Genomic DNA, 10,246 nt, shown 5'->3' with positions numbered 1-10,246 from the left:
CTCATGAAACAGTTCTGTAGAGATGAAGTAGTCTTGTGATTTTTCCCACACCTACATATATATATATATATATATATATATATATATATATATCCATCCATCCATCCATTTTCTACCGCTTATTCCCTTTTTGGGGTCGCGGGGGGCGTATATATATATATATATATATATATATATATTTATATATATCTATATATATACTGTATATATATACATATATACACATAGATATGTATATATATACACACAAACACATATTTAGGACATTTAAGGCCTATATATATATATATATATATATATATATATATATATATATATATATATATATATATATATATATTTAAGGTCAAAGCCATATTTTTTCTTTTTAAAATCAAGGCAAGTCTTGCCTTAATGTAGGGCTCCAATTTAAGGCACCAAGGCAAGTTGGAAGGGCACGAATGCAAACTTTATTTTATTTCAAGGCAGGACTCCAAAGGGCACACACACCCGTTAGTATCTAGCTTTACAACCCTACAATTTCAGAGTGATCCACAGACTGGGAGTGCAGATGGCTGTGGCTGACATCTTCTCCAGCTCCCTCACGGGGGGAAATAGGACCGGCCGGACGGCTTCCCGGCCTGCTTCTGGCGGTGGAGGTATGTGGAGGGGTGCGTGGCCTGCAGGCCTGCCGCGGAACGGGGTGTGCCAGGACCGGGCTCTAAGACAGCAACAGGTGAGTAGATGGCCCAGGTGGGCCTTGTGTTCTAATCACCTTTCACCTTTATGGCTTTTGGGGATGCGTAGTCTGTGGAGACGAAAGGCACAAAGAAAAACATTTCTTCAGCAAAAAGTTCAAAGGACTGAAGCCGAAAGACAAGTTGAGTGTTGTGCAAAGACTGGGAGCCTGCACAAAGTGCCTACAGTGTGCCTACAATTCCTGCCTCAACTATTTCTCGACATGGCGGAAAAGGTCAGAAGAGCCTGTATCAATGTTTTGGCAAGATCACTCTGCACTGACAAGACTGCAAGGATGGAATGGAGCACATGTCAAGAACTCCCAGTGATCCTTATGCTCCTCGAAGTTACAGCCAATGCAGGTCAGAAGATCGGGACGTTGTTTGACTTGACATTACTCACAGTGCTGCCAGGAGACTCAATCTCAAAAGTGAAAAAAATCACTTAGGTTGTCCATGGCGTTGGAGGAATGGCCCTAAAAGTAAAGAAAAAAAGATACCTTCTCAGTGTGAGGATCAAGACACCCGCAGGAACTGAAAGACCCCATGAACTCCTCTGTTATGGCTTAGAGGAAATAGCCAAAGTACAGAGGACGGTCAAGCCTAATTAACTGAAAAGGTTCTTTCCAGATGCCAGCTTGGAAGACCTGCACAGACCAGAGCAAATTGAACTGCTCATCAGTGATGGGGAAAGATGGCTTGTACCGCAGAGGGTGAAGGTGATTGGTGACCTTGTTTTATGTGACCGCCCACTAGGGAAGACCATTGGGGGAACACACCCAAAACCTCTTTGAAAAAGTGGATTTGGCAGCTCACACATCCAAACCAAAATTCACGATCAATGAGAGCCACAGCTGTGAAATATGAAGAACTCTGTGACACAGAGAAATTCAAAGCTGAAACCAAAAGCACTGTTGCAGGCAAATAATTTCTCGACTGGTGGAAATGGAACAGTATTGGAGCAGCTTTCTACCCAAAGTGTGGAGGATGCAGAAAGGCAAGAAGATAACACTGAGTGAGGAAAGAGAGCTGGAAAGCATCAGGGCAGACCTGACCTATGTCAACGCTAATGATCACATCAGCGAACCACACTGGGACACAAGATACCGATGGATTGAAGATCCAACTTCTCTAATCAACAATAAGAGTGGAGTAGAAGTCACTTTTCTGAGAACAGAAAAGCTACTCTAGAAAGAACCAGAGTGGAAGGTGGCTTATGCAGCTCAAGTCCATGAGATGGTGGAAAGAGGCACACCAATGAAGCTCACCAAAGAAATTCTGGCCAACAGGAAGGGACCTGTATGTTATGTGAGCCATTTGGTGGCATCAAACCTGCACTCTGTCACAACACTTGTGCGTCTGGTCTGGAACAGCAGCCAGAAGTTCAAATAAATCAGCATGAACAATCTTCTGGTGAAAGGGCCTGACATCCTCAATCCAATTTGTGCAGTGCTACTCAGGTTCAGAAGAGGTGTACATGGAGCACTTGGTGACATCAAGAAGATGTACAATTCAGTATGGTTGGAAGATCTGGAAATGCACCTTAACAGATTTCTCTGGAGAGACACCGACGACAGTGACGTTGAAGAGTATGCCATCAGCCGAGTCAACATTGGTGACCGACCAGCAGGGTGCATTGCACAGTTGGGCCTTACGAAGTGAGGGATAAGGTGAAGAAGAAAACAAGGCTCAAGGTATTGGGGGGGGCAGTCTTCTGCTGCATGGCATCCAGAGCTGTACAAACATATGTCATAAGTGATCAGTCATCTGAAGGTTTCCTGTTGGCCTACAAGAGGGGACATCCAAAGAAAATGTGGTCAGACCCTGGTAAAAAACTTTGTGGGCGCCAGACCTGCCCTTAACGAACTGCATGTCTTTCTGGAGCAGCTGGAAACATCCAAAGTTGAGAATGAAGCCTCCAAGCATGGAACAGAATGGAGCTGGAAACTTCGACCCGCCGACTCCCCTTACAGGAATGGAGCTGCAGAGGCTGCTGTACACACAGTGAAACACGCTCTGCACAACCTGGGAGGAGACGGGCGCTCTACCTGGTGTGGAGTTTCAAACCTTCCTCTACATGGCTGCTAACCTGGCCAATGAGAGACCCATAGATGCCCGGACTCAAAGCCGTGACAACTGTGTAGACTACATCAGCCCAAATTCTCTTCTGCTTGGGATAACAGGGCCCAGGGGAGACTTGTGAAGCTTTGACTTTCAAGCTTACCCTTACAAAAAGCTAAGAGCCATTCAAACTGAAGTTGACCGGTTCTGGAGGAAGTGGAGTCAGTTAGCGGGGCCTAATCTACTCATCAGAAGTAAGTGGCACACAACAAACAGGAATGTAGCCACAGGAGACGTCCTCTGGCTGGCCGACCAAAATGCTTTGAGGGCTCAATATGATCTTGCCAGAGTCGTCAGTGTCAACTTTGACAAAAAAGGGCGTCGTCAGAGATGTACATGTCCAAACCTTCCCCAGTTACCATGTCTCAACTATGAAATCTGATTGAAGAGGATCAGCAAAGAAAACCAACAAAAATCCCTTTTTCAATCCTGCACAGAGATGTATGACATATTATTGTTCTAAAACCTGGAGAAAAACAAATGTAAACATCAACAATTAAGAACTATCGTGCCCCTCTCTGGGTTCAAGAATTGATACGTCAAGTGGGAGGTGTCACGTCAACTAACAGAACACAGAATCAGTAACATTCAAAATTTCCACTTGTCCCCTTCCCGACCTGCAGGGGGCAGAGAAACACAGTCACATCACAATTCACCAAATTTCCTGTCGGGAGAAACAAAAGCTTAAACAAAGCAAGCAACGAGAAGAAGAAAAAACCCAAAGACACTCCTTAGTTCCTGGTCGCACGCAACTGGTAGGAAATTAACTTGGATGATATAGCTCTAAATTTGTTAATGCTTTGTTTGAAATGTTTGGTTTGAGCTACAAACTCTGTTCTTTGTGTTTATCTGAACTTTGAGTGGCTTTATCAATTTGAAGTATTAACAAAGTAGATGCTTTTGTTTGGCTTATGTTTATGTTTAAGAACTGAGTGTTTAAGTTTGCTTATTTACTCTTTACTTAGGTATTTAAGCTGTATATTTACTGGTACATGTGTGTAATTAATGAACTTAGTTAAACTTAAAGCAATGTTGTCATGATTTGTTTATTAATTTAAATCCAAAATAATGCAATGTTGTACTTTGTTCAAGGCTATCCACCTAATCACCCTCTAATTAATCCTAGAATAAACTGGAAGGGGAAAAAAAAGAGAAGATTTGAGTTGTTCGAGCTTGTTGACTATGGTGCGGACCACAATGGCGGACACGTGCACATTTTCGAGACTTATGTAGATCTCAAATATACAACAGCAGGTACCCGTAGGTAAGACAAGTTGGTTTTGTAAAATACTTCAAAACAAAATGTCAGATAAAATGTTTCCTCATAGATGCCATTTTGAAGTCATTATGCACACATCACAATATTACTCGTATGTTGAAGCACAGTACATCTGACTACGGCCACCGTAATGCTCTGACAATCCATCTAGCGGTGTAGCTTCTTAGCTTACCAAAGTCGTAGTAAAACATTTTGACAGATTTTTGAGCGTCATGTGTAATGTTCTATATTCTCAATGAAACATCAGAATTTTAGTGTTGTTTGTTTACCGGTTACTTGATAGCGTCATTTATTGAACAGGCATCAACTTGCAGTCTACATGTGCCTCTAGTGTGTGACTGCCTCGCTTGACTCGTCAAACTTGTCATTATACCATGTGCTAAATTAAATTTTACCGAGGCTGATAAGCACAACCATAATTAGCATGTACATTTGGCGTACCTTGTTATGAGGCACACTGCCCACAATTGAAAAATTTCAAATGATTTTAAGTGCGCCTTATTGTCAGAAAAATACACTACTCACATTATGCAACGTTTATTCAGTAAACAAATACAGCACAGGCTTCTTAATGCATGTTCTTTATTCGTCATTTTACTTTGAACAGAAGGAATTGAGGTTCTGAGTGGACAAGTAAATAGTCTTGTATTTTTTTGTCATTTATCTTTAAATGGATTTTGAACCAGTACCTGTTAACACGTCTATAATCTTCCTTGATTAGTTCCTTCGCACTAATTGTCTGCAGATACAAACAAGGACATAGCTGGGAATTCTGACTATGTAGAAAGACTAAGGACCTCAAGTGTTTGCTTTGAAATATTTATAGGTATTAAACTCACTGTCCTCCATAAATCACGCCTGTGGAACTTCTCAATCGCGTGGTCCCACTCAAATGCTAAACACACTCACACTAAAGTGTGTGATGGCTAAGGGTTTCTGAAACTGTCACTTGTTTTGCTATCAGCCTGTTGAGTAATGCAGGTTAATGTGTGGAAGAGATGATGCATAAAGCGTACTTAGTGTTTGACTCACGGCTGACATGGGCCTTCCAGCACACTGGTTTGGTATGGTATGGCACGGCGGAGCCAAGCTAATTGCTGGCTGTGTTTTCAAGCGGCGCTCTTCACATATGGAGCGTTCAGTTACATGTAATGCTCATGTTTGACGAGGTCCCACTGGACAGGCCTCATGATTGGATAGCAGCAGAGTGGGGAATCATGTGCTCTGCGCAGCAAACGTTGGATGAATAAGATGTCTTCTGCGCTGCCCCCAATTAACATTGAAGGTCGAGCACTAGAAAGTTATGATGCGGTTTAACCCCCAACATGAGGTCAATTTGACCTGAACAGCTTCCCACTGAGCATGATAAATGTGTTATTTTTCAATCCATTAAACCTTTTCCGCATAGTCCATTTAGCCAGAACAAACCATCAACCTGGCTTGACCTGCGACCTGTTTACCGCAAGAGCATCGACATTGCTTTAAAGTGATGTGTGCCACATTGGAACCTGTTTCGAAATTAGTCATTGCTTGCACATCAACTTGTGAAATTCATAACCGTGGGTTATGGTCAATGGTTTAAGTTTATTTCAAACATGCATACAGTTACTAAAAGATACATCACAATTTCGAGTTTTTCATTTCAACATGATCGAGTAGAAGTAGGTAGAAGCCAAGCTCATTTAATCCTACCCCTTTTCCATTTCATAGCGGTTAATAACAATTGTATTCACTTCTTTCTCAATTTTTACACAACATATTCCATGAATAATACAATTCTAAGAAGTCAAGTAAGTTGTAATTTACATAATGAGATGAATAAGATTATCTCATTTTCAAAAAGGTTCAAAAGATTTATCACAATTCTTCTTCCTTGTACTTTGTAAACACAGTTTGAACAGTTTCTTAAACTGGATCATATTAGTACATTGTTTGACCTATTTGCGTAATCCATTCCATGATTTAATTTCACATACTAATATGCTAAAGGTTTTGAGTGTTGTACGTTAGTTGTTTTAGATTACACATTTTTTTTAAGGTTATATTTTTCCTCTTTTGTTGAGTATAATCATTGAACATTCTTGGGTAGCAGGTTAAAGTTTGCTTTGTGCATAATTTTAGCTGTTTGCACTTTATTGTTGAACTTGAGTGTTCTCCTCATCCAACATGATGTATTATTGTTATGTTAAGTATTTTTATTATTATGTTAGAATTGGTGATGATGAAGGATTTTTAAACCACTGTCAGTTTTTGATTGTTTTCCTCCATGTGCCAGTGAGTTGCAGTGAAAAATCCCTCCATTTTCAACCGCTTAGTCCCTTTGGGGTCGCGGTGGGCGCTGGTGCCTATCTCAGCTACAATCGGGCGGAAGGCGCCAGCTCATCGCAGGGCCAACACAGATAGACAGACAACATTCACACTCTAGAGCCAATTTTGTGTTGCCAATCAATCTATCCCCAGGTGCATGTCTTTGGAAGTGGGAGGAAGCCGGAGTACCCGGAGGGAACCCACGAATTCACGGGGAGGACATGCAAACTCCACACAGAAAGATCCCGAGCCCGGGATTGAACCCAGGACTACTCAGGACCTTCATATTGTGAGGCACACGCACTAACCCCTCTGCCACACACACATCTATAAATATATATATATATATATATATATATATATATATATATATATATATATATATATATATATATATATATACATATATATATATATATATATATATATGTCTTGATTGGATTATCCAGAGAATAGTGCTCGATACCGTGGTAGAGCGCAATATGTAGGTGTGGGAAAAAATCACAAGACTACTTCATCTCTACAGAACTGTTTCATGAGGGGTTCCCTCAATCATCAGGAGATTTTAATGGAAGCATTCACATACAATGGTTTATATAGGGCACAGAGTGGGTGGGTACAAGCAGGCGTAGGGTGTGGTGATTGGCTCATGTGTTACCTAGGAGGTGTTTCCGTCTGTGGCGGCATGTTGAAATGATTTCACTGCGCTTGTTGAGGGATGATAGATCTGGATGATATATAATAAACAGTTTCTCTTTTAAGCATAGGTTGCATCTTTTATCACCACTGTTGTAAGGTGTGCTGGATGCAAGAATTTGCCATGTTATTGAATATTCAACATTATTGTCTTTGAGGTTCCAAATGTGTTTGCTGAGTTCTGTAGAATTCCGCAAAGTCTGGTTTCTAAAGGAGGCGTTGTGATTATTCCAACTTGTTTTGAACGCTCCTTCGGTTAATCCTACGTACGTGTCAGATGTGTTAATGTCCTTGCGTGTCACCTTTGCTTGGTAAACGACTGATGTCTGTAAGCACCTTCTGCTGAGAGGGCAATCAGGTTTCTTGCGACAGTTACATTCATTATTGGTTTCAGAGTCGTTTAGTCTGGGGGTAGGCAGTCCTTTTGCAATTGCTTTGTTGTGGTTTGAAATGATTTGTTGCATGTTGTTCATACAGCTGTAGCTCAATTTAATGTTGTTCTTGTTGAATATTTTTCTTAGGGTGTTGCCTTTGGGGAAGTGTTTGTCGATCAGAGTGAGGAACTTGCGGCCGATGTTAGTTGAGACGTCTTTGCTGAATGGCGGATTGTACCAGATGATGTTGTTTCGTTTTCTGCTCTTTTTTGGTTGGTTTCCTGGAGTGGGTTCATAGGTGAGGGTGAAGTTGTATCCGCTTTCATCAAGTGCTTTCTGGTACGGGGGTGTTGCTTGGTCGAATTCAGCTTTGCTAGATGACAGCATCGATAGCCTTTTATTAATTCCGGTAGGTATTCTTTTCGTGGTGGTGGGTGGGTGGTTGCTGTCATGGTGCACGTATTGGAGTGTTGTGTTGGGTTTCGTGAATGGTTGGTAGCTGTTATTTCTCAGGTTGAAAGTGACGTCGAGGAAGTTGACGGTTTGCTTGTTGGCTTCAATCGTGATCCGTAGGCTGTTTTCTTTGAAGATTTGGCATATGCGCTTCTTGGTGTTCTCGCTGCTCCTTGGCGAGGCGCGGCACACTGCCAGTCCGTCATCACGGTAAATACCAAGGTTCAGGTTGAGGCTAGCAAGCTGGGAGAGGAGGAAACTCCCAACGACTCGTTGAGGCTAGCAAGCTGGGAGAGGAGGAAACTCCCAACGACTCGTTGCGAGTTTCCTCCTCTCCCATATATACTGTTACAAGCGGCCCTTTAAAGGCCGCCATAACTGCGATGTGTTGTTTAATGAAAACGAGTTTTGCTGATACTACTGATGGGTTAAGGAGGAAGTTAATTACAGTGCATCCAGAAAGTATTCAAAGCCCTTTACTTTTTCCACATTTTGTTATGTTGCATCATTGTTCCAAACTAAATTAAATTTGTCCTCAAAATTGTACCTAGAATTCACCACAATGACAATGTGAAAAGTTGTTGTCTTTTCTTAAAAAAGCAAATTTATTACAACTTTTAAAAAATCACATATACATAAGTATTCACAGCCTCGATATTTTGTTGATGTAGCTGTGGCAGCAATTCCAGCCTCAAGTATTTTTGAATATGAGGCCACAAGCTTGGCACACCTATCTTTGGGCAGTTTTGCCCATTCCTCTCTGCAGCACCTCTCAAGCTCCATGAGGTTGGATGGGAAGCGTTGGATGTCTCTGTTTACTTTTTAAGACAATATTAGCCGTTTGGTGAAGTAAACCTGTCTAATATGGCTACTAATAGGAAAGAAATGGAATGGTCATCGAAAAGTGAGTTACATTTATTTGAAAAAGAAACCATTTACTATATAACAACTTAAATAAAAGTAACTGATTATATTTCAATGCACACCAAAGTTAACTATAGATGACAAAGTCATAAATGAAACGGTACAAATTGTGCCGGCGTCTTATTATGAAAAACACCTGTATAGTTTTACTCTAGAATGAATATTTGGATTACAAAGGATGACAATTGCCTTGCTGTTCAGTGAGTATAGAGAAAACTGCATGTTCTTGATACACAGTAGCTTGTCTCTTATCATTTTGATTATAAAGAAATAATAAAGAACAGGACCTCCACGTCTACTAACTAGGCATGTCTCCCATCACTACCTTGCTCGTAAATCACACCCTTGAGGGAGTTAATGACTTGTTGTGCAACACTTGTTGTCTACAAGCCCACACAACTCACCTCAGTTTTGTCCGACCTTCTCATGCAAAAACAATTATGTGATGTTGTGGCACAGTTTCGGTGCTATTGTTTTAGCCTACAAGCAACGGCGAGGCTTTCATCACAAATAAAGCAGACATACAACTTCAGCCACTGGAAAACTTTTTAAAAAAATCTGTTAGCATTCCAGTTCATTGTACTGTAAAAGTGTTCATATGACTCGACCCCACCCTGCTGCTACAGCTGACTTTTATACCCAAGCACTCTGTAGGGAGCAGGAAGAGGGCCCCGCATGTCCTGCGCCTTGTCTCCTGGGCTGCGCTAAGCGCTCAGCAGGCTTCAAGGGCGAATGTTCATTAGGGAGCCAAGTTTTAATAAGCCCGCAGACAGACATGCTGGTAAACAGCCTCAAATGCCAGGAGAGGTAAGTTTTCTTATCTTGCCGATCCTCATGACTTCACATGGCAACATAAGCAATTAAAAAATACCTACTGCACAGAAAACCTGTTAGTTCAAAGAAATAACTTTGTTGACCTGTCATAAGCTACTCTAAGGCACACTAATTACCACATCATATACACGAGAGTCATCCATTACAACTTTTAGTCAAAATTCAATTTGTCCACAATGAGAAACACATTGTCTGACTAATTTCCCCCCATTTGTGGCGGTCTTCCTAAAACACGAAACATAATATACGGGGGAGGGTGCACTATCAAGTGTTAAATAGTTCAGAATGTGTTTTTGTGCTAATTCCAACTTTGACCACAGTGTCAGATGCTTTGTAGAGGGGCACTATTCATCATTTTCAGTGGAAAATACACAGGAAGTCAAAGTTAATGTAGTTGTACAGTGTAATACTTTGCTGTACAGTAGGATTGCACACGCCCTACAAATAAACACAGAAATGTGAATTTTGCGTTCGTATATTCGCCCGCCGTCATGAACAAATTATAATGGGATAGTGCATCGTAGTGAAGGGCCTACTCACAA

The sequence above is a fragment of the Nerophis ophidion genome, linkage group LG03 (genome assembly GCF_033978795.1).
Source record: "Nerophis ophidion isolate RoL-2023_Sa linkage group LG03, RoL_Noph_v1.0, whole genome shotgun sequence".
Taxonomy (NCBI): domain Eukaryota; kingdom Metazoa; phylum Chordata; class Actinopteri; order Syngnathiformes; family Syngnathidae; genus Nerophis; species Nerophis ophidion.
The sequence above is the reverse complement of the archived record's forward strand: the minus strand, read 5'-3'. Positions refer to the sequence as shown.